General features: G+C 45.6%; 1 protein-coding gene and 1 long non-coding RNA gene across 2 annotated transcripts in view; one reads left to right on the top strand and one right to left on the bottom strand.

Annotated features, from left to right (window-relative positions):
• Positions 1-7,858: 7,858 nt before the first annotated feature.
• Positions 7,859-10,644, bottom strand: LOC135185877 (uncharacterized). Its single transcript, XR_010306670.1, has 2 exons — positions 10,106-10,644; positions 7,859-9,178 (listed from the first exon to the last, which is right to left on the bottom strand). It is a non-coding gene; the product is annotated as an uncharacterized LOC135185877 (long non-coding RNA).
• A 3,191-nt stretch (positions 10,645-13,835) lies between these two features.
• Positions 13,836-24,559, top strand: part of LOC135185876 (uncharacterized) — a 223,689-nt gene continuing 212,965 nt past the window's right edge. Inside the window, exon 1 of the mRNA XM_064163035.1 lies at positions 13,836-13,872. The gene's annotated coding sequence lies outside the window, so the exon portion shown is untranslated. The remainder of the gene's footprint in view (positions 13,873-24,559) is intronic.

The raw sequence follows: 24,559 nt of genomic DNA, 5'->3' as shown, positions 1-24,559 counted from the left end.
TGTGTGTGCTTCTGTTTGAACTTATCAAATATGTGATTGTTCTTCTACTTCAGGGAGATAAGAAATCCACCCTCCGGATACGCAGAATGATGATGTTGTAACCCCTCTTCAAAGGGAGATCCACAGTAAACAAATGTTGTTAGCCTGTCGCCTCTGCAGCTTCTTTCAGTGAGCACAAAGCTTTCAGAAGAAGGCTGGGGCTAAGAGGAGAAGAGGAATTTAGCTTAAGAACAAGGAGATAATTTTCCTTTTTTTTCAGCCCCAGGAAAGACCAAAACGTAGAGGTCTGCGTAAGAGCACTTCAGAAATACTTGTATGTAACCTTTTCTTCCTAAGAGAAAGCATTTTGCCTTGGAAGAGGTTGAGTCTGTGAAGTCTGCCAGTGTTGCTATAAACCAGAGACTGGGAAACAAACTTACAGCTGAGGGAAAAGCACTGGGGCCAGATAACGCCAGCTAATAGCAACAGGGTGCATGAGGTGTCTCAGGATTGTAGTGCTGCAGTTACACCTACCGGAGTCCTGTCCCTGTTTTAACTGCAGACGGCAGCTTCTAGCTCTGTGCTTTGTTGATTGTTGTGGTCCTTTTTTCTGCAGATTAATTTCCTAAGAGTGATCAGATCAGCCCCATAGAACCAAACTCTCCAGCCCAGTTCAGCAGCACTAGCCTGCACAGTTTCCCAGCTTGCTCAATGCTCCTCTGTTGGTAGGAGGAGATCATCTGAGAGGGATGCAGCTGACTCTCCACTGTTCCATGCCAGGGCTTCTGCATGAAGCTCCTAAGAAAGCCACACAGTGGTAGTGTAGGTGTGGTTGCTTTTGGACACCCAAGTGAAAAAGGGCAGGGCCAAGGCTGCTGCTTTGCTCTGTGGAGGGTTTGAGTCCTCTGGAGGGCTCATGCAGAATGTGTGTAAGAATAAGCTCTAACACAATGTCCAGGGTCACAAGGCATCTGTGTGCTCTTACATGGAGTGCTGGAGCAGATGCGAATCCCTTCCCTGCATAGTGTTGCCTGGCTTGGTTCTCTTCTGCATGAGGCCACATTTGTGTGAGTGTGCAGCAGAGCTCCACTCATAGCTGCTTATTGCTCAGTGAATCAAAAGATCAAAGCCCAGAAGCCATGTAGGGTGCAAATCCTTGTTTGTCAAGGATCCAGTCCCCCAGTGGGATAGATGGGTACCTGCTCTTTGAGTTTGTACCTACCACTTTGAACTCATACCAACTGGAGAGAGAGCTTTTGTCTTGTGAACTGCTAATAGTGAACTGCCAGGTTTACAAAGTGGAGATTTGATGTAATGTGTTGTTATATAGCTTCAGTTCTCAGCCTGATCTGATCTGGAGTCTCAACTTTTCAAGAAAGGTCCATAATGTAAGTCTTAATATCTGTAAGGTCAAGCTAGCATCAATGAAGTGAGGTCTAGCATCAATGAAGTGAGGTATTACTTAAGTCACAGACAGTTAAGACCAGAAGATAATTCAGATTTTACAGACCTTGCTGTCCAACTGCTGCAGGAAGAGTAATCTTCTTCTTTCTCTGAATGTTTTTTCCACTTTAGCTCTTTCTGACATGAACAGCTTGAAAAGTGTTGCCTAGTAAAACGCTCCCCATGAGTAAAGGCTGTCGTCTGCTATGAAAGGTCTGCTATTCTGAGTGACTGTCATTACCCCTGCTCTCAGATCAAACAAACCCGTTCAAAAATGGAAATCCAGGTTGATTTTTCTTGCTTTGAACACAAAGGCTCAGTTGTCAGAATCCTCTATTATCTAAGTATTTTGCAGAATACATGAATTCATGTCCCTCAGCATAGTGCATCCTTTGTTTGATTTGCTTTCAACGTTTTTGATGTAGGTGATTTCTTTCTTTTCTGTGCTAAGAGAGGTAGTTTCATTTTTCATCACTTCTTTTCCAAAGAATAAAATGTTTGTCTCTACAAAGTTTTCATTGAATGATAATCTGCAGAATATTAGCTATTGATTCATTGGGAGGATACTTGGTGGCTAACAATAGTGAAACACAAGCCTTGTCTCGGTGGAATCTGGATTTCTTCTCTTTACGTTGATTTGGTTACCTAAAGATCAGCAAGTGGGAATTTTAGAACTGCTTTCAGAATCAGATCAGCATCCCAGCACCCTCATCATGGTCACTGTCAAAACGTCTAGTCCAGCTAAATCCTGCCCAGGTCACTTGGGGAGACAGGGTCTCAGCAATGTAAAAAGCAGGTTGTTGCATTTTAAGTGCTTAAAGATGGATTAAGGAAGCTAAATATAAACACTGGAGTTGAAAATGGTGAGGTTTAGCAGAGCCAAACTTTGAGGTTTCTATCCCTGATAAAATCAGGCTGTGGGAAGCATGGCTGCTGCCATGCCACAGGCATAGGGATATTAGAATCTAGCATTTACAGACACTGGAGTTTTGTAATGTTTGGTAGCTTGCTGAAGCTCTCTTGAACTCTTAAAGTTCATAAAAATTCCATTATTAGCATTTCTTTTTCCAGTGGTACCCCTAGAAACAGAAGCTGGACATGAGCCACACATGTGCATTTGCATCCCAGAAGGCATCAGAAGCAGTGTGGCCAGAGATGGGCAGAGGTGATTCTGCCTCTCTGCTCTACACTGGTCAGTCCTCGTCTACACTGCTATGTCCAACTCTTGAGCTTTCAACACAGGAAGGACATGGACCTGATGGAGCACGTCCAGAGGAGGCCACAAAAATGATCAGGGGGGTAGAGCAGCTCTGCTATGAGGACGGGCTGAGGAAGCTGGGGGTGTTCAGTCTGGAGAAGAGAAGGCTGCAGGCAGACCTAATAGCAGCCTGCCAGTACCTGAAGGGGCTACAAGAGGATTGCAGAGGGACTGTTTGCAAAGGCCTGCAGTGAGAGGATTGAGGGACAATGGTTTGAGATTAGAGAAGAACAGATTTAGACTGGATGTTAGGCACAGGGATGCTGAAACACTGCAGCCTGTTGCCAAGGGAGCTAGTTGAGGTCCTATCCCTGGAGGTGAGGCTGGAGAAGGCTGTGAGCAAGCTGCTTTAGTGGAGGATGTCCCTGCTGACTGCAGGGTGGTTGGACTGGATGAGCTTTGGAGCTCCCTTCCAACCCAACCCATTCAATGATTCTATGAAATAGGTGCACTCTTCACCTACTGCTAGCCCAGAGGATTAGAGAGGCACAAACACCTACTCCTAAAGACATCCCATTGCACATTTGTGACCTCAGCCGTTGCATTGAAAAGTTTTCTGAGAATCCTTTTAGTTTTACGGTGTCATTTTCTTCAAATGGTTTGTGTCTATTAAGCTTGGACATTTTATTCAGTATGGTGGTCTTGTCTTCCTTGGGCTGTAATTCTTAGGCAGAAAACACTGAGAAGACAATTTTCATCCTTCCAGTAAGAGGATTTTCTCCAAGCTTGAATTTCACATAGCCCTTATGGCTAGGTTTGTAGTGTCTTGTTCGTCTGGCTGTTGGTTGATACTCCAAGAGCAAAGCTGGAGCGCAGGTTTGTGTATTTAGCTACCATTATGAATAAAATCTAAGGCATCTGGGACTAATCAGCTGGACTGAAATCCAAACTGGTCAGTTATTATTAAGAAGCAATCAATAAAAAGAATGCAGGCAAACTTTGCACAGCGACACAGGTTCAGTTCCAGGAATCCAACGTGCAAATATTTATTCACTTTGATGCCCTTATTCTTCTGGTCTTCTCCAAGCAGGAGATCTCACAGGAACTATTCGTGGTCAGAGGAGTTTCTGGATGCTTCCAACCACATAAGAGTGAGGAAAGCTACAGGTGTACATGCTGTACAAAAGCATGGCCAGAAATGATTGCGTGTGGCAGCTCGAGACCTGTGATCTGGTTATGGCGCCTGGCAAATCTGCTCTAGCCATGGTCCCAAGCATCTTGGCTACACTCCAAAGTGTTCTGTGATTTCTGCTTTGAGCCAGGTGAAAGCATTTATGTGTGCCTTTGAGAAACAGAGTTTAGTTTGCATAAGACTTAACCAAGAGCTGCACTAGCAAGGATGGCCAGCGCGTTGTTAAGCACAGAAACCACAAACACCAGAAAGGCTTTCTGGTTTATTTGCTGACCCAGACCACAGGAATTCGTTCATTACTTTCTCTCTATTCATGCAGGTACCATATCAGGATGGGCAACTCCACCAATTCCAGCTAAGCAAATGGACCTGCAGAGAAATGAAACAAGATGCAAAGTAACAGATTCCAGAATTTTGCCTATGGAAATGAGCTTGGGGCCTGAGGCTGTGATCTGTGTATATCAAATTTAACCCCTCGGTATCAGAAGTCCACTTCAGGCCACTTAAGGACAAAAACAAGAGTGAAAAACATGCAATGGGCTGCTATATGAAAGTGCCTATTGTGCGAGACAGGAACAATTTTCCAAGCTTCTCTCTCCTCCATCTGTTACTGGAGATTAGAAGCAACAAAGATTCTAGTGCAAAGATTGCTCTCTTCCCTTTCATAGTTCTAGCTTGGAGCTGCCTTTTACCACTCAAGTTTATTGCTCTCTCGGACTCTAAATTGGTTTCTTCTGAGTAAACTAAGATTGTACTGACCTGAATGTCACTTGAATTAATGTATTCTTGTTTCAGTCTTTATTTTTCTCTTGGAGCCAATTCTAGCTTAAATCACCTCATGTTTCAGGGTTTAAAGACGAGGTCACAGCCATGCAAAGAATGAGAAGTATGGGATGTTTCCAGTTTGCTCGCATTGTTTTAAGAGAAACAAGTCTGAACAGAGTTGTTCCTGATCTTATGAACTAAAATAGTGACATCAGTACCAGAGTCATTACTGTTACACAAAACTTCTGTGCAGATGTCCTGCTTGGAATAGATCCTCTTTTGGTTAAGAGGCTTTTAACAGCTGCTAACAGTTTCTTATGGACACTTGCAAAGTAGAACATGAAATGGAAAATCTGCAGTGAAGATGTGCTGCTTTTAAGCATTTTGCTTACATAAAACTCAGGAAATCATTTGGACAATTATCAAATAACAAAAAGTGAGTCAGTTATTTGCATGTGACAATAGAAAATTATTTGCATAAGCTGCTTTGACTAGAAAACGCTGTAATGCTAATAATTTTGGATGCCTTAGAACTGGCTAGATCTGTGTTGGTTTTCAATCTGATATGTGCCTCGGATTAGAGTCAGGAGGAAGCTGGGGGAAACTGCTCTCTTTAAATGTCCTGTTGGCTGGGTCCAGCATCTTACACTCTATGCTGGAAAGGAAAACTCTCTTCTGTAATTGGATGCAAATCCTGAGCTCCATCGAAAAGCTGTGGCTCATCGAACTCCTCAGTGCAGTGCTGAGGGAGCGGCGATGGCGCAATGCACATTGCATCAGTGCTGCAGATTCGGTGCCTTTGGTGCTGCTGCTCAAACTGCTGACATGGAATTTCTTTTCTGGATCAACTGAGTCAGCAACTTCGGTGGATTTGGAGTTGTGTTTTATTTCCACAGCAATTCTGCTTTCAAGTGATTGTAACAAAAATACATCACAACACTTCCTGCATTCCTTAGCCAAAGTCCTTGGTTTTGATTTGACTTTTTAGGTTGTGTACAGCTGCGACCCCTGTGAAAGGAGGGATCCTCTTCAGTCACAGCTGACAAGCACTTAAACTGAAATGTTAACAAATACCGGGGCGGTACTTGACTGCACTAAATATGATAAACAGAAGTAGTTGTAGGGAACTTCCTAGCCATTCTTCTTGGATGTGGAATTTTGCATGGGATCAACATCCTGCAATTGAGAAACACCGGGTCTGGCTTCATGTCCATTCAGACTTGAGCTGTGTCATCAAATGTTGCTCCTTAAAGCCAGGGAGGAGGGCCTGCATTTCAACCCTACCTGGCTGCTGGTAATGTAAAGCATGAGGAATACTGAAGTGTGGACACAGAAGAAGACCAGGACGACATTAAAGCTGTGCACTGCTGACAGAACTGCTGCCTTTATCGGGCCACTTGCAGATTCAAGTCAGTTGCGTGCCCTGGCCATGTCATCAAGTTATCGGACCTAATGCCATCTTTCATCTTAGACTGCAGGGGCTGCATGGCTTTGTGTCATAGCCAGGAGTGGTATGGATTGAAGATGTCAGGCTAGAGAGCCTGAACGTTGGCATTTTGACTATAGAACTGAAACCTGGAGGAATAATCACAGCCTAGAAAGTTTATGTCTGTGAGAGAGTAGCTGCAGAATGAAAGATGTCTTGGAAGGCCTAGGAAAACATGCAGGGATGATGTGTAACATTGAAAGGGTTACAGCAGAGGGAACGAGCCAGGCTCATGAGAGTCTCCACTGCTGGAGACACAGACGAAGTGCAGCAGCTGTGTGGGAGGAGGAGAGATCGACTGGACAGGGAGTGGAGGCAGAGGAGAGCAGAGAAACGACTAATTGCAGAGAAACGCAGCAGGGCAGAATAGTGCCAACCTGCAGTGCCAATACAGCGCTGATCTCTGAAGCATCTCAAGCAAGAACGTTGGTCTTTTTGTGGAAACGTGTGCAAGGTAAACGTGCAGATGATACTCCTTCTGTTAGAGGAAGGAAACATTTAGCTCTAGTGAGCATCACAAAAATATTTGAGAATATTCAGGAGTAATTACAGTCCCAGGAATCCTGAAGTTAGTGAGAACAACTGTAGATACCAACGTGAGGGAAAAAGCCTGTCTGTTCCCTTGGCAAAAGATGGGAACATATTTGTAAAGATGGTTTAAAAGCTTCTGGCATCCAACAGAGTGTAACTCAGAGCAAATATATTCCATACATCACTGGAGCCTAACGTGCAGGTTGGCAAATGTCCTGCAGGCTTGGGCCAGAGTTCTAAGTTTGATCTTTCTCCTGCATGTTACCTGTGATTATAGAGTTGTCAAGTCATTGATTTTCAAGCCTTTCCTGCCTCCTGTGCTTGCAGCCTGTGCTCTCGCTGCTGTGGGGCTACAAGCAGATCCCCAGCTCCTAGGATTTTCAGTGAAAGCCATGGAGGTCTTCCTGTCTGACAAACAGGCCTAAAGGCTGAGAGCCTGGTAAGGGAAGGACATTCAGACAGAAGTATGCAACCTTCAGAGTTCATTCACTCATACAAACTGAGTCTGAATGCTTATATATCTGAAATCTGCCAATCATCTGTAGTGTTTTGGATGAAAAATACTTGGGCAAACCACAGTAGGTATCACTAGAAAAAAAAGAGGATCACAGAATGGTGGGAGTTGGAAAGGACCTAGGGAGCTCGTCCAGTCCAACCTCTGCTGAAAAAAGGTCACCTAGAGCATGGTAACCAAGATTGTGTCCAGGCAAGTTTTGAAAGTCTCCAGAGGAGGAAGCTCCACAACCTCTCTAGGTAACCTGTTTCATTGCTCTGGCACCCCCAAAGTAAAGAAGCTTCTGATGTGAAGGGAAACTTCCTGTGTTCTAGTTTGCACTGGCTGCCCCTTGTCCTATCACTGGGCACAGCCCCAGGCTCGTGGCCTTCACCCTTCATGTATTTATATGCATTGAGAAGGTCCCCTCATCAGTCCTCTTTTCTGTCCAGGCTCTCAGCCTCTCCTTGCAAGAGAGATGCTCCAGCCCCCTCATCATCTTGGTGGCCTTCTGTTGGACTCTCTCCAGCAGGTACACGTGTCTCTTGAACTGCTCCATGTGTTACGTGTAACCAGTGAGAATCAAAGCTCCGTTGCAACCATTTTTGCCTGTGTGCTCTTCTGAACCATTTGCTTTTCTGCCCACTTGCCGTTCCCAGGGAAAGAAGAGAAGATTCCCCCAAGAGGTGCAGGAGGGACCGCGAGGTGCTTTGCCATGCTCCGGTTTTCTTTGGCCCCCGGGAGGTCAAGAGGCGTGCACAATAACGGTCCTTTTTCCTGGCCGCCACCGTCTGCGTGGCTGTGTGAAGCGCGGGGTGAGGTCCGAGTCCCCACGCGGAGCAAGAGCTGCTGCAAAGCTCCCCGCGGCTGCTAGATGGCGCCGTGGGGCAGTGCTCCGGCCCGCCCCGCAGCCGCGGGCACCAGCCGGGCAATCGGTCTGCCTGTGGCCCTTCAGCCCTGGCTCAACGGCAGTACTCAGTGGGAAGCCCTCCTGGGCATCAGCGAAGACTCACAGCTGGCATTGTCCTGCTCCAAACTGTCGCACAGTGGACACCAGCGCTTGCTGCAGCAGGAGGCAGTCGCTTGCCCCAGTGGTGGGCTCTAAAAAGGCGAATGACAGAGGTAGGAGAACTCAAGGGATGGCAGAACCAGTCAAGTCCAGCCGCTCTGCCAGAGCAGGCTCACCCTGCACTTGCCATCCCGTGCCCAGGTGGAGAAAAGTACAGCTGCTGTTGCACCTGAGTTTAATCTCTGCTTATCAGACCTTTGGGGGTTTTGGTTTGTTGGGTGGTTTTTTTTGTTTGTTTGTTTTTTCTTTTGAGATCACTTAGGTTAAAAAAAAGGCAAAAGTAAGAAACCAAGAACCCATCATTTCCCTGGCAACACTAGGATGTATTTCCAGTTTTCAGCCTATTTCTGTAGTGTCGCTAGAGGATACTTGCCTGGAATCACCTACACTTTCCACTGGACAAGAAAGAGAGACAGAAAGAAAAGCACAATAGAAAGCACATCTCTGTGCACAAATGTCAGCACTGCTGGACATGGGATTTGTATTCTTGCTCTTTGTGGGGAAAAGAGTTGTACTTCAAACCAAATGGCTCACAAAACAATGCCAACAGAGCAAGGAAGAGCACTTTGTTTCGAGAAATAGAGCGCTCCACCAGCACACTGTGAGAGCTGAACCAGCAATCAGCAGTGGGATCAGCCACAGGACAGTTTGGAGGGTGATACCATTTATTGGAGGTTAAATGTCCATCTCAAGCACTGTGTTGCTCTGTGGCCAACGTGAAGCAAATTCAGCAATAACCAGCTACAAACTCTCCATCCCACAGCCCTTTGTCACAGGCATGGACTCCAGCTGTCAGCAGGAAGATGGCTGAGTGACTGGCCTAGGGAGTGAGCTAACCCTGGCCTCCAGAGAGGCTGAAGCACCGTGATGTCAGCACCAGCCTCAGCTGTGTGCAGAAACAAAAGGTCTCCATCTTCAGCTCAAATGGCAAGGAGGGTTCTTTGCTCTTCAGTCAGTGCCTTGTTCAGGTGGCTTGCTGCCCCGACACAAATAACTGTTTGCGAGCATCCAGTCAAACAAACCTGGAAGAAAAAATAGTGTATCTTGGAGGAAGTGCCTTGGGAAGAAGCTCCCAAGGTTTAACCCAGCAAGGAGAGAAGCTGCCTATGTCTCTTTACTGTCTGCGGGAGGGGACATTTATTACAGGGCACATTCTTAAAGCTTTACTTCTTCCTATTTTTTCCCTGACATTTGCTGTTTTATTCTCTCTGGCAGCCAGCAGAGCTCCACCGATGCTGACTTGCGGAGCCCACAGAGATACTAAGGAAATATTTTTCCTAGCAACAAGCAGCACATGAAAACATGAAGCAATGCTTCCTCTGCTCGTATTTCCCTTCAGCTTTTCGCTGAGATAAGAGCTGTGCAGTGAAACCCACCACTGGCTTGTATTTCTCAAGGCAGTTTGGAGTGGAGGAAGGTGTGAAAACGTTGTGCCTGCTGCCTCTTAGCGCAGGGGCCTGTCTGAAATGGCAGCGGTGTGGTGCTGAGCGGGCAGTGCTGCCTGCCGTGCCAGCTGGCATTGGTGCTGCTGGCTCATTCCATGCTGCTCAACACCAGCTGGTAACGAGGTACCCTCAAGAAGCTCTTCAGCCAAGGCAGTCACAGAATCAACCAGGTTGGAAGAGACTTCCAAGCTCATCCAGCCCAACCTAGCACCCAGCCCTGGCCAAGCAACCAGACCATGGCAACCAGCCACAGAGACTCCACCACCTCCCTGGGCAGCCCATTCCAATGCCAATCACTCTCTCTTGAAGAACTTCCTCCTAACATCCAGCCTAGACCTGCCCTGGCACAGCTTGAGGCTGTGTCCCCTTGTCCCTGGCTGCCTGGCAGCAGAGCCCAACCCCAGCTGGCTACAGCCTCCCCGCAGGCAGCTGCAGGCAGCAATCAGCTCTGCCCTGAGCCTGCCCTTCCCCAGGTGGCGCTCCCCCAGCGTCCTCAGCGCCTACCCATGGGGCTGTGCTGCAGGCCCCTCCGAGAGCGGTGGCGTCGCTGCCTGAGCTGCCTGCACTGACGCAGCCTGGCCGGGCTGAGGCTCTCAGGTGTGGCCCTGGCGACGATGCAGCAGCCCATGAGGGCAGAAAGAGAGCACTCCCCAGCGTCAGGAATTGGCAGCTGAATGTTGGAGAAACTCTAGCAGTGCCTTTCTGAGGTAAGAGGAGCGGGGGTGGTGGCAGCCTGCGCCCGCAGGGCTCCCGCGGAGGCCCCGTTGGGCCCACTCAAGTTAACGGGCAAGCGTTCCCCAGGCACCGCGCCCGGAGGTCCCCAGGGATTCCCGGCTGCAGCAGCTGCCTGGCACAGGGCTATGAGCCATGGTGCTGGCTTGCTGGCCACACACCCGAGGCGATTCTCCCGGCTGGGCCGAGGCACGGCCGGAGCGCAGAGGTGAGACAAGCGGCGGGCGGCAGGCAGGTGGGGCCTGGCTGAGGCCGTCCCGGTGCGCCGGCTGGAGGCGGCTGTGTCGCAGCACGGACGTGAAGCGCAGGCACCCTTCCCTTCCCTTCCCTTCCCTTCCCTTCCCTTCCCTTCCCTTCCCTTCCCTTCCCTTCCCTTCCCTTCCCTTCCCTTCCCTTCCCTTCCCTTCCCTTCCCTTCCCTTCCCTTCCCTTCCCTTCCCTTCCCTTCCCTTCCCTTCCCTTCCCTTCCCTTCCCTTCCCTTCCCTTCCCTTCCCTTCCCTTCCCTTCCCTTCCCTTCCCTTCCCTTCCCTTCCCTTCCCTTCCCTTCCCTTCCCTTCCCTTCCCTTCCCTTCCCTTCCCTTCCCTTCCCTTCCCTTCCCTTCCCTTCCCTTCCCTTCCCTTCCCTTCCCTTCCCTTCCCTTCCCTTCCCTTCCCTTCCCTTCCCTTCCCTTCCCTTCCCTTCCGGAAAGCGGCCAGTGCTTCGCCCTGTCGCGGCCCTACTGGCTCTCTTCTGCCTGCTGGCAGGGCACAGCCGCAGTGGTAACGTTGTTTGAAGTGTTAATGTTACTTTAACTGAAGTGTGGCTTTCTGGGATTGAATTATTGGTCCTGTGGGGGCAACGACTGGTACTTGTGTCTGCTGGGGAGTGCCTCCCCCTTCTTCTCTGTCCTTGCTCAGCCATGCTGAAACTGTTCACAGATGCAAGGGCAGCGGCTGCAGCAGAGAGGCTTTGTCAACACCAGCAAATCACTTTCTGCCTCTGCAAGGTCAGCTTCTGAAGTCAAAGTGTCTGAGATGCTGTACTCAGCACTGGTCAGGCCACACCTTGAGTGCCGTGTCCAGTTCTGGGCCCCTCGATTCAAGAGAGATGTTGTGGTGCTGGAAGGTGTCCAGAGAAGGGCAGCAAGGCTGGGGAGGGGCCTGGAGCAGAGCCCTGTGAGGAGAGGCTGAGGGAGCTGGGGGTGTGCAGCCTGCAGCAGAGGAGGCTCAGGGCAGACCTCATTGCTGCCTGCAGCTACCTGAAGGGAGGCTGTAGCCAGGTGGGGTTGGGCTTTCCTGCCAGGCACCCAGGGACAGAATAAGAGGACACAGCCTCAAGCTGTGCCAACGCAAGTTTAGGCTGGATGCTAGGAAGAAATTCTTCACAGAAAGAGTGATTGGCATTGGAATGGGCTGCCCAGGGAGGTGGTGGAGTCCCCATCCCTGGAGGTGTTTAAGAGGAGGCTGGAGGAGGAACTTATGCCATGGTTTAGTTAATTAGAAGACAGGTGAAAGGTTGGACTTGATGATCCTGGAGGTCTTTTCCAACCTGGTTGATTCTATGATTCTGTGATACCATTGCTCCACAACTGGTGAGGAACACCAGTTGGCAGGAAGTGCTGAGAGGTGGCACAGTATTAGTGGGCAGAGCAAAAGCATTCTTATGGTGGAGCCAACTCCTGAATTCAAGGACAGCCCTGTACCCACAGGGTGAATATTTTGTGAGTGACTCCAGTGGGGATAAAGCCCAGGAGGTTCTTACTCATCACTTGATGGGTTACTGACAAGAAGGACATCTTCAGAGCTTGTTCCTGTGTCATCAGTGTATTTCCTGAATTGGTCCTCTAGAATTTTAGAGTCTATCCTTTGCAGAAGCTTACTAGAGCAGACTGAAAAGCTCTGTCTGCAATGCAGCTCCTGAAATTGTTTAGCATAAAGATAGGAGCAGACTTGCAAAATTGTTTGAAAGCTGCATATAGGCAACAGAATACACCCTTGATACAGACATGTACATCCCAAGGTAAGACCCTATCCTGCAGGCTTAAAGTGGAGATCAAAATCTTCTCTTTTACTTGCATGTATATCCCTGTGACAGTGTAATTCTTACAAACTCTGCTTGGTACTTCCACGATTCCTGTGTGTCAGGCTGCACCTGGGGTGGGGTATTTTTGCAGTGAAACTGAAGAGTCCCCACTTACGATGATTTAACAAATTTAAAAGAAAACTGAATTGTGGAGGGTAAAAACAATCCCTCTGGTTTGTTTTGGTTTTTTTTTAGCTGAACTTGAACTCTTAACAGGTTTGAGATTTGCCAGCCACTCGTTACGATTTATCCGGGAATTGTATTGCAGTGAACATCCTCACATGTAGGGACCAGATAGAAGGCCTAAAGCCTCTATTGTGTGAGGAAGGCTATATTTTCTGGTCTATCCTTCACTTTGGAGAGGAAAACAATGTGAGGAAATGGTGTGTTGATCAGTGTGTTGTACACAGCGTGTTCTGTAGAACGAGAGAAGTTGCTTTCTGTCAACTGAAATAGAGTATTATGTGTACCTCGGTAAGGTCATTCCCTGCTCCTTGTGGTGCTCAATGGCTATTACTGATTTTCTGAGCTGTTGCTGGAAGATTCTAACTATAAGTCAAAGCAAATTCAGAAGCACGTATTTATTTCAAGAGAGAAGTGGAAACATCCCCTCCTTGCTGCTAATAATAGGATCGACATTGTTGAACAATTAAATAGAAAAATATTAATAATAGGTGCTTCAAGCAAGTTAAACAAAACTCCACTAAGTGCCCTGTTTTATTGTTTAACTGTGTGTATGAGTCATAAGGAAAGTGTTAATGTTCAGGATGGGATATGAATCATGTATTTGTGAACAACCTTCCAAGGCCAGCACTGAAACCCTGAGCACATTTATTCTTTGTAGTTAGCTCTGTACTTGGAAACTGAAAGTGTAATCAAAGTGAGAGTTTGTTTATTAACTAGTGGATGCTCTGCATCTTATTTACACAGGCTGATAATGAGGGGTGAAAAATAAGGGAAAAAGCTGGTAATGCATAGAGCTGTGTCCCTGGGGTAGAAAGCACAAAAGAAACCTGAGCAGCAGTAGCCATTAAATGCTGAAAGCATTCTGTGACTTTAAAAGGAAATCCCATATTCATGAAGGGAATCCATATGGCAGCCTGTTTGTGAGGAGAGGTGCCCCATTCTCCTAAGAGCTGACTTGAAGCATTTATTGTTGTGACTGCTTTAGCATTGGGGTGAGAGTATTCACTTCAGGGGGAGCAAACAAAACAAGTGAAATGCAGAGGAGTAATTTGGATGTTATTGTAGATTGTGTTGATTTGCATTGCAGATAGAAAACTGAAATGACTGAAGGACAAGCTCTTTGTGCTGGCTGTATTTGGGTGTGCTAAGGAAACCGGGTTCATTGTGAAAAACAATCTCACCTGGTAATTGTTTTCAATCATTGGCAATAAGCGTGTTCCTAGTTGCCTTCTCTTTGGCAAGGCTTAGAGTGAAAGGAAGCTAGAGTTTCTGTTCTGGAGGTGGGACAGAGGTAAGTGCCAGAGCTCATGCTCTCACTACTGTAGACTAAGAGAATTTTTGAGTGTTAGTTGTGATTTAGGGCAGACCTCTGGAGATTTAGTTCAGCCTCTGGTGCTGCCTCTCTTTGGAAATCTGGGGTTTGTCTCTTTTCCCAGCTGTGAAATGGATCCTGAAAAGCATTTGGCCAAGGTGCCTGTAATCCAGTGCACAATCCTTTCTTAACTCAGTGAATTGTTACTGAATTTTAGCCATGCTGGAAGAATATGATGGATGCCATTGTGGCAAGAGGCATGCAGCTGCTCTGGGACGTGGCAGAACCAACCTGGCTGTTGCAGATGTGTTTGTTACTTGGCCCTCTACTCTTACTGCTAAGCCCCACTTGCACATAGGGAATGACATATTCACAAAGTGTGTTCACACACAAACCCTTCTGCTGCAAGCCTGAAGAACATGTTCTGCTACAGGCTGAAATACGACTTGTGCTCTCAGGTGAGAGGATGCTTCGAGTCACAGCTGGCACACTCCTGTCTTTTTTTGGAGGCTACCTTCGAAATTTGGTGGAAAGAAGTGTGCGTTTATTTTACTTAAAGAGTTAGTGTGCTACTCAGAGGAGCTTACTGAAGAGAGAGTTGGTGGTGGCTGACCAGGCAGAAACACATCTCAAGTACAAATCAACAGTGGTTTTACGTCAGCTCCGTTTCCCAGTGACTTCCTAATCTGTCTGATAAGTCAAATACGAAATTGTCTTCCAAAGGTGGCTTCCAACGGCAGAACCAAATGTCTAAAGAATTAAAAGCAGTTAATGTTGCTGATTTGATCTGTGTTCATGCTAGGATTGAGCAGCTGGTTCTTTTTGGAGCAGGCCAGACTTAGCACTGCTACTTTTGTTTCTTCTGGTGCAGAAGCATAAATTGCCATTCGATTGGGACTGCTTCCTCCCTCAGCCTGTGTTGACTTCTTTGTATTTCTCAGTGGTATGTTCCATCTGCTTTGTTCAAGAAGAAGTAGGGAACTTCTGCTTTAAAAATGAAAGCAAATCAAATGCTTTGCACACTGTAAAATGCAGCTTTTTGAGTTTCATGACATCGTTTAGGTCTCGTCTCCCTTGTGCAATTTCAGTTAGAATACAAACACAACTGCACAAATCAATGTTGTTGTTCACAGCAAAGTAGTTGCTGAAGGCTGAAATAAAAACACACTGAAATGTATAGGAATTTAAAGATCCCCCTGCAGATGGTTGGACCAGTCTCTCTTGCTGTTCTGGCAACATTGATTTTATTGCTTGCTATCCAATAGTGTCTGTGACTGTATCTGTGAATGTGTCTTTAGCTGAAAACTTGCAGTTCTGTGCTGTGCCAGGGATCAGGAAGATGTGCTCAGAGAGCACACTCATTGATTGCAGCCTAGCATGAGCCAATGCCTTCTCCTCTCTCGCTGTTCTGTGTCTGGTGTGAGAACTGTCCCAAATAAAGGGACGTCCCTGCAGTGCAGAGCTGTCGAGCTGTCTTCTCTTAACACCTGTCCTTGTTCTTGCTGGTAAAGCATGCCCAGAAGTGGGATGGAGCTGATGCCCTGTTGGTGTTGTGGCTTAACTCCATTAGCCTGGAGGAGCTGCAAGATGTCTTGCAACTTTTCCTGTTGTCTCTCTTCTGCACAATGCTCTGCAGTCCGTGCCCGCAACTTAGGCTGCAGCCTGGTGTTTCTCCTTATTTGTGACTTCAGCAGTAGGTCAGATTTACTCAATTTTTTTCTTTTTAGAAGATTTAATTTGTCTGCTTCTTCTTGTCTGGAAAGACAAGACATTTCTCTGTCTTCTGCCTGCCCTCAGCAGGGTCAGCTTGCAGAGCTTGCTGCCTTCTCAAGGTTGAAAATTCAAACTTTGCTGCCATATGTTGTGTGCAGCTTAAATAATGACTGTGCTGAGCTGATTAACAGGGAACATTCAGTTTCCTTCTTGCTGATGAAAGGGCTGGAATACGTGTCCAGATCCCATTAGTGGAACTGTAGTCACTGCTGAACTATGCAGGATTTTCAGAACTCATGGTAGAATGTGCAAATACGGAATATGGAAGAGGGAGAAAAAAGCTGATTCTATGAGCTCTTTCTGCACTATTGCAATGACTTTCTTTTTAATTCCTCCCCCCCCACCCCAAAGGCCATAATCTTTGCTGATCCGGGGTCAGATAATTGTTAGTGAGCAGTTTTCAGTTTGGAGGCACAAATGGTGTCTGTGTAATACAGTAGTTACACATCCTACCTTAACAGTCTCCAAACGCCTACAACCAGCATACCTTCTGAGATACACTTTCTAGTCTAAATGCTATTATTTAGTGATGCTCAGCCCAGGAGGTGTTGAGTACTTGACTTTGTCAGCCCCTGTGCTGTTGGGAGATCAGAATAAACTTGTTTATTGTGGTGGTGGTGGTGGAGTTTTGGGTGTATTTTTGTTTGTTTGGTTGGTTTTTCTCCTGTTACTACTGAAAGATCTCATGTGAATAATTCGCTCAAGCATTTGTGCTTTGCTGTGTAAGTATTGACAATGGCTTCTAAGTGTGAAAATAAGAGTATTGATAACTCTGTATTCTACTTTTGCACATGACCTCTGTTCTGACAGCAACCTTTTACCAGTCACACTCATTTGCTAGATGAACTTCTCCCTAGAAATAAGAATATAATCACTTCTCTCTTACATCTAAATTGCTACTGTGTTCTGATACAGCAGATTCAAGAGTTATGTGTTGGAGGCTGACAACTCTTCCAGAAAGCCTTTTATTCTGCAGCAGGAGAAAACAAAGCATCCACCAAAAATTACTGTGCTGCCTATGAAGTGGGGAGTGTGGGGGGCAAAAAAGACCAGAAGAGAAGTTTTGTACAGCTCCTTTCTTCCATGAGAGTCTTCCTCAACAACTGGAGAGTGTTTTAGTCAGCCTGTAACCAGTGACAACATTGAGAAATAAGATTAGGGTGGAAAGTTATTGTGGTTTGTTTTTTTTATTCCCTTCCCCCTCCAATACCCATTTTGCTAGCAACAAAAAACTCAAACTGGTATTCAGCACGAGTATTTTAAATATTGGAATTAGCACACTGGGTTCACATTCCCATAGCTCCATGCAGTTGATACCTTTGACTAGGCTATTGGTAATCACCGTTTTTTGTTCGCTTCTTCCACCTTAGCAGTTGTGTGGTCTGAGGGGCTGTTTGTATAGTGTTTTTAAAACACATGCCAGTAGCCTGTCACTGGGGACAATTATTTCTTCTTCCTGTGCATTTATTATCACTCTTCCTTCACAGCTTACTTGTCAGGTTTTCTGGCAGGTAAATGTGCTGTGCTGAACTGCAGAGAAAGGTACTGATACTAGGAAACATCTCACAGACACGCAATGGCTTAGCACAGTTTATAGCAGCAGGTGTAAGAGATAAAAGCAGTGTCATGTTTACTGGCATATGAATTCTAGTAAGGGCCATAAAATGTGGCCTAGGGCATCACAACAACTATTTTTTTTTTTCTGAAATGTGGTACAGCTGACATTAGAATTTTTGAGTTACACTTGTCTGCTTTCTGCTCCTGACTTCAGATCTCTCATTAAAGCCAGAAGCACAGACTGCTGGTTGTTCTGGGTAGGAAGCAGAAAAAAGCCTACAAATGTTGTGACAACAGTTTACAACACATTTGGATCCGACCTCATCTTTCTTATACACAGCAACATCTCTGGATAAGGTTTGTGATAGATTAAGTGACTCATAACTATTTGAGGGCATGAGGTTGAGTTCCAAATTGGAGAGCTGGGAATGTTCTTACTAGAACTGAGGAAATCTCATGTGCTTAGCAAAACCTCAAGGACCACTGTATTACCTTTGATTGAAATTAGGGCTCTGTAATGATAGATTCAGGTCCTGAGAGGGAATTCCATTTGTGCTTCCCCCAGATTGAAAGGAATTTTTAGCAAATACTCTGCTTTTGGCTCGGTTCTGTTGGCAAGGGCCCCTTACAGGATTTGTTGGCTTTGAGTCTCCTCTGGTTGCACCGGAAAACATTTCTGAGCTGTACTTCCTCACACTGGTACTTGAAGACACAAAGGCAAAAGTTTTACCCTGCAGATAGTGTGTCCAGTCCCTCATTCCCCAGGCTGGGAATGCTGTATGGATAGATCTTATTTGTCATGCATCTTTAGAAATGTGGAGGCAGCCTCTGCATTGGAAAGGAGTGGAGCAGATGCCTCTACTTTTTTTTCTGGCTGTTCCATTCAGGTTGTTTCCTCATTACTCCAAGGCTGTGCTGGCTCAAACCTACCATTGTGTTAAGCAGAACTTGTAACAATCCTTTTAAAATATAACACATTTATTGCTTGGCTCAGATCAAAGGTGTGTGGCTTCAAAGGCTCTAATTAAATGGTGATGATGTAGAAAGCTGGCTTTATCTACATAGGCTGCAGACTGATGGGTGTGGGGTTTGGGTGGTTTGTTTAAAACCCATTGAGCTCAATATTGCAAGACTCCTGCAAGATATTTCCCATCACTGCTGCTGATCAAAGTGTTCAAAGAAGTCCAGATTTTGTCATTAAATTCTTCCCTTTTCCCTAGCTGGAACACTTTGTAGCCATTCTGGTTAGCCGTGCTACGCTACTGCTGTTCTTCCATCTCCCTTATCAGCTGTCCAAGTTCCCACAGCTTCTTTTCTCTGACTTTACTGGTGCTGCAGTTTGTAGACCCTCTGCAAAGATGCCCCAGGTGGAAGTGCATCTGCTTCCATTTTAGATGTGGATTCAAGCCATTCTTAAAGGTTTGCAAAGCATTTAGGTTAATACATGATTGTGTACTGGAGTCAACAGGATAACAGGAATGCTGCAATCAACTATGGCTTCTTTGAGGACTGAAATTAAACTTGATTTAAAGGTTTCCAAGGCTTCAGTGACTGTTTTGTAAGAGATGGCTAGGAACAGTGTAAGGAACAGACCTCCAAGTAGAACCTATTGATTTTACACAGCTCTGTTTAAATGTGATTTAGCCCTCTACGTTCAGGGAAGCAGAGCTTAATGAAAATGTATCATCACTAGCTGTCTCTGCAGACTGCTTGTGGATTCTATTCCTAAGTGCTGTTACGGAGATGTAAGGTTGCTTCCTTTTCCCAAGTGAAATACTGAGCTGCTTTGACAGTAAGAAAAATAAGAAGTGCAAGAAAGGTTTGAAAGTCTTGGGTTGAAGTAAAAAGAAGTTAAATGCTAGATCGCTGAAAAAGTAAAGATGTAGAAGTTAGGTTGTGCAGTAAAGAAAGAAATGGTGTCTATAGCCAAACCTGCCACAGCATAGCTTCTCTGAAGCCAGTACAGTGGCACCCAATTAAGGCAGGTGGAGCTTGCATTTTATAACAGAAATATGAGCAAAAAGGAGGAATTTGAGTCATCAAGTCAACCAGGTTGGAAGAGACCTGCAATATCATCCAGTCCAACCTGTCACCTAGCCCTATCCAATCAACTAGACCATGGCACTGAGTGCCTCATCCAGTCTTTATTAATTTAGCCAAGTCCAGGGCAAACTCTTGCTGTAAATGACCCTACTTCACTGTTGAAGAATGAGGTCATTTGTGGCATTTTGACCCAGTCAAGCATATGCTGCCAGACAGAACAGTTCTGGGAGAGTAGAGGTGTTGCAGGAAGTAAGGTACACAAGACTTCAGCTCTGCAGCCTAATAGTTATTGAAAATAAGCTCAGAATTGGTTGGTTGTTAAGGCCAGTGGTTTAGAAACAATGGTAGGGATGCAGGAAGGATGGAAATTTTAATACCTGCATGTAAAAAGTCATTTCTCTACTTCACATACTGCTGTTTTCTCAGTGTCAGTGAAACTCACCTCAATATAAAGAGATGAGCACTCTTTCTCCTTTTCTTTTTGTTTTCCCCCTAGGAGTAGGCAGGACTACATGTTCTACTTGTCTGTGATTGATGAGTCCCTGTTTGCTTTAGGTCCCCTTGTAAAAGTAGTTATTTACATCTTGTGTGTTTAAAAAAAAAACACAGAAAGACCTTACCAGTGCAGCTTTGTAAGCCTGCCTGAGCCAAGTGAAGGCTCTTGTTTAATGCAGTGGAAGTGCTCACCTGTGTTTTGTGTGAGGGCAGACACACCAGACACGAGCTCTGTTTTATTACAGTGTACCCTATGCTTTGGTCTGATGAAAACAGTCATGTATTGTGATTTTATTTTTTACACACAGGCACACACACATAGGTATATGTGAAATATGTCATTGATAGTCAGAAATCTGGAAAGCAGATACTGCATGAATAATTCACTATTTCAGTATAAAAAGAGGTTTTCCTCACAACATAGTAAAATTTGGCATGGAGAGTCTTAAAAAGACCATAAATGAGAGCAAGTGGCCTACAGAGAACTCTGTTTTTTTCAAAGGCTTTTTTTCAGTGCAGCTAAGTCATCTCTTGTAATAAACTGCTGAGTCAATATGTTTGAAAACTCACCAACTGTTTCATGTTTCTGTGTAGTTAACTGATAAGGACCTGTTTAAGGGTTGCACCCTTCCATGTTTACAGTGTGAGGGCAAACATGCTCATAGGAAAACCTTTCCAGTCACGTTTATGGGGAGTGTTATGCACTACCACAGAATTCTTGTGGCATAATTAGCTGAATTTGGGTGCATGTGCATGTGTAAATCCAGTGCTCAAAGCAGGGCAGCCATGTTCGTGATGATGGATCTGGCAGGCTGCTGCCAAACAGCTTCCTCATAGAACTTTCTCTCATTGTTTCAACTGACCTAATCCTCAGTGATCCTAGAAATAGGCAAGTTATAGATTCATAAAATGGTTTGGATTGGAAGGGACCTCAAAGATTGTCTAGTTCCAAAACCCTTACCATAGGCAGGGATACCTCCCACTAGCTCAGGTTGCTCAAGGCCTCATCCAGCCTGCCCTTGAACACCTCCAGGGAGGGGGCATCCACAAGCTCCCAGGGCAGTCTGTTCCAGTGTTTTGCCACTCTTGCTGCAAAGAATTTCTTCCTAATCTCCAGTCTAAATCTGCCCTCCTTAAGCTTCATTCCATTTCCTCTCTGTAAAGTCACGGGGACTCAATGATCCCTTCCAACCTCTAATATTTTGTCACTCTCTGAAATAGCAAGAAAAAGCATCTGTAATGCTTATAAAAACTAATGTATGTGATGGGATGGACCTGGTGTTTCTTCCAACAGTTTTAAAGCCTCCTGCAAAATTGAATAGGTTTTTGGCTAGAACTGTCAGCACAAATACATTCAGAGTAAGGTGCTTTTGGCATTTAGACCAACACTACAAATCGTAATTCAAGGGCAGATAAAAAAGTTCTGGTTTGTACTCCTAAAGCTTGCCTGTCAAAGATGAAGTAATAAATATCTTGTGGTTTGGATGTTTAATTGTAAGCAGTCCAGAACCTTCACCCCATTGTGTCTCCTTGTTTCCTACTCTCGTGGATGTTTGGCTGAAGCCAAAAGGCAGTTCTGAATCGCACTGTTTCTGCGCTCCGTCTGTCTCCTCCATTCACCTCCTGGATAACTTAAAGGAAAGCAGCTGTCGTGAAGGGTGACAAAACTCAAGAGCTATCTCTGGGACAGAGCAGGATTAAATGATGTGGAAATATGCAGTTTCTGCTGAGGATGAACTGCTAAAGGGAGAACTGGGACCAAGATCACAATTAGGAAGAAATGCGTTTGGTTTCTTTGCAGTGGACAAAACAGAAGATTGGAATTCAGGTCTTTGATGTCTTCTGACTTCTCCTTTTTTCTGCTTTTTTTTTTTTTTCTTTTTAAGATAATTATTGCAGCAAATAAACTAATTTATAAAATGCATCCAAACTGTTGCTACTGCAATTTCTCCTCCTCCTGTTTTAGGACTAAATGGTAACCACTGCGCAAAATTTCATGAGATGTGATCCTTTAAAGTATCTTAGGAACAGCCTGAGGAGGACCAGCAGATGGGAGCTCATCAGTCCAGATGGGCAGAAAAAACCCATAATATCCGGACTTGGGCCAGGCTTGCCCATGACACACAGGCTGGATTCTTCAGCCCTGTCAAGGCTAAGGTCTTCAGTGAGTGTCGGTACACCACAGGAGTCTGGAAGATGAAGTGCCTTGTATCCAAAACTGAGACATAAGTGTCATCCAGGCACCAGCAGTAAACTCAGTTCAGGGCTTACAGGAATCCCAGCCTGCTCTCATAAATTTGCTCGAAGTCTGCTTGCAATACTTCCCTCTTTCCTGTGCATAACTCCCTGCTTTCTGCTGCACTTCATGGAATCTGCTTAATTTAACCTTTGTAGCTTCCAGAATCTTCCCCTACACTATCTCTGAGGTACAGTATCCATATTGCAATAATGAGCCTGGTATCTGGGGACACTCGGATACACAGGCTGAAGAGGAGCTAGAAGATGACAGAAGGGGTGACGAGAAAGGCTGTTGCGACTGCAAAGAGAATTGGAGTTTTGCCAGGGTGAGGCATCTGCATTCCTAAGTAAAAAGACTGAGACATGGATAAGGAAGAAAGGCAGAACGGGAACTGGAGTGTGATGCCGTTAGATGAGCTGCTAAGTTTTGCATTGAGCAGTGCTCAGCAATTATTCCTTTGTTCAAGAAGCATCAAGATTTCATTTTCATGTCTTCAGTCTGCACTGAGTGTAATTCTGCAGAAGGATCAATCCCCGGCTTCCAAACACAGCAGCAGCATATATAGGCAGGGACAGCCCAATTGCCACTGGAATCCTGCTCATCTCTTTGTAACTAAGAGCGTCCCGTGCAGCTGCAAATGGCATCTTCCTCACAGAAACTTGCCTTGGCAGGGAAGGTGATGATTTGTGTCATAGCTCCAGCTGGACACGGATGAGGGGGATCTTTCCCTTTGGTTGACAATTGCAGGAGATCCTCCCAGCACCCCTGGCTGCTGCTTGCAGATGCAGAATGAAGTTTCAGTGAGCATGCCTGCTTGTGTGCCCCTTCTGAACTGAATCATCGGCATCGAAAACCACATTGAATGCTTTACTCACAGCGCGCGTGGGGTTTCTGAAGGGAAGTTACAGTCACCCTGGGTGGAGGAACCTCCCTGTCTAGCTATGGGGCTGGTGAATACAAGGAAATGCTTGCGGTTCTGGACACGATGGCATCTTCTGGTGTTTCTCTGCTATTTTTTGCACTGATGCATTTCATCTGGCAGTTGAGAATTTCGTAGCAAGCACTCTGTGAGATGCAAACGCTCTGTTCCGATGGCTTAAGTTTTGGAACGTTAATGGATTCTTCCCCCCCCCCCCCCCCTTTTTTTCCCCTGCCCTCTCTGCTGAATGTTTCTTTTTCTTGTGGAGGTAAAGCTGTATGTGAAGTGCATACTGAGGGGGCTGCTGCTCAACTGAGGCAAGCACACAGATGCTTTTAGTGTTCCTGGGTGTCATGAGTGGGCTTTGGGAGCCACTCACAACCCATCCTGTCCAAGGCTGGAGTATGCTTTCCTTTCCCCTCTCTCTAAAATCTGTGTGACGTGCATATGATCCCCCAAGTGTTTAAATTCAGATGAGAAAAATCATTATTTATTCTGGTCAGCAGCCACATAGTACTGGAGAATGGACAGTGCTCTGCTTTACTTTCTCCTACAATTGCCATCTCCTCCTTTCCCCATCCCAGCAGTTTCAGCTGAGGGTGAGAAATACTTGATGCCCACAGTTTCTCTTCATTTTCTTTCTTTAACAAGACTTTTGGGATCTTTATGGAATATTTTGTGGGACTCAGTAAGCTCATTTCTGTGTATTGTGATGAGAAGTGCATATTACTCAAATTTTTGTGGACTTCATTGTATTGGCCTAAACTTTGACCCTGGGCCACTGTGACCCAGCTTCCTGGCAACTTGTGAATCGAGGCCTTTTCATCCCAGCTGTGTGATAGATCCCAAGCAGGAGTGTGGAGTAAATGTGGTTTCTTATTCATGAATTAAGCCTTAAATGAATTGAGCAACACTGGTGTATTGTAAAAGGCAAGGGAAGATTGAAAAGGTCTTTTTAGAAGACCAGTGCTGAAGGTGTTTGGATTGAGACAAAATAACTTGGAGGAGTTACAGGCAGGCAGATCAGTTTATTATTTCTTCAGATTTTTGAGGCCTCCTTTCACTTATTAATAAATTCTGCCCTGCTATCTTTACCTATCTAATTTGGAAGAAAAATAAAAGCGATCTGTGGCATAATTCTCCTTTCTTTAGTCTTTGTTGATGAAAGGAGTGCTTACATGCAACTTCAATCATGAAGGCTTCCAATGTGCACTGTTTATACTGCCTCTTGTCTATACTTATGCTTTCATGAAAGTGAGACTTGACTGAATACACTTTTCATTTCCTCTTCAATATTTCCTTAATGCACAACCACAGTTCGTTGAATTTTGCACAGAACAAAATGCAGCCCTATAATGGAACTAGTCTCTTGGCTGGGGAGTATTAAGATATAATCCCTTTTGCTTTCTGTGTCACTGAGTCTAAGAAAAGACAGTAAATGTGATTTCCAAAAGATTTCCATGAAGCCTGGGTAGTTCTCAGTTTATCATTTAGAAAACTGCACAGCTGCCCTTGTTCTCCCTGGCTTCAGCTGAAATTTTGGAGTATTTCTTGCTTAGGCAGACCAGGCCTGTCTCGTGAGAATGACACCTATCTAAGGCTGAGTGGCATTCTGGAGTCCAGGCATGAGTTGAAGAAAC

This window comes from Pogoniulus pusillus, chromosome 24 (genome assembly GCF_015220805.1).
Source record: "Pogoniulus pusillus isolate bPogPus1 chromosome 24, bPogPus1.pri, whole genome shotgun sequence".
NCBI classification, from domain to species: domain Eukaryota; kingdom Metazoa; phylum Chordata; class Aves; order Piciformes; family Lybiidae; genus Pogoniulus; species Pogoniulus pusillus.
Note: the sequence above shows the minus strand (reverse complement) of the source record. Positions and strands in the feature narration are given on the sequence as shown.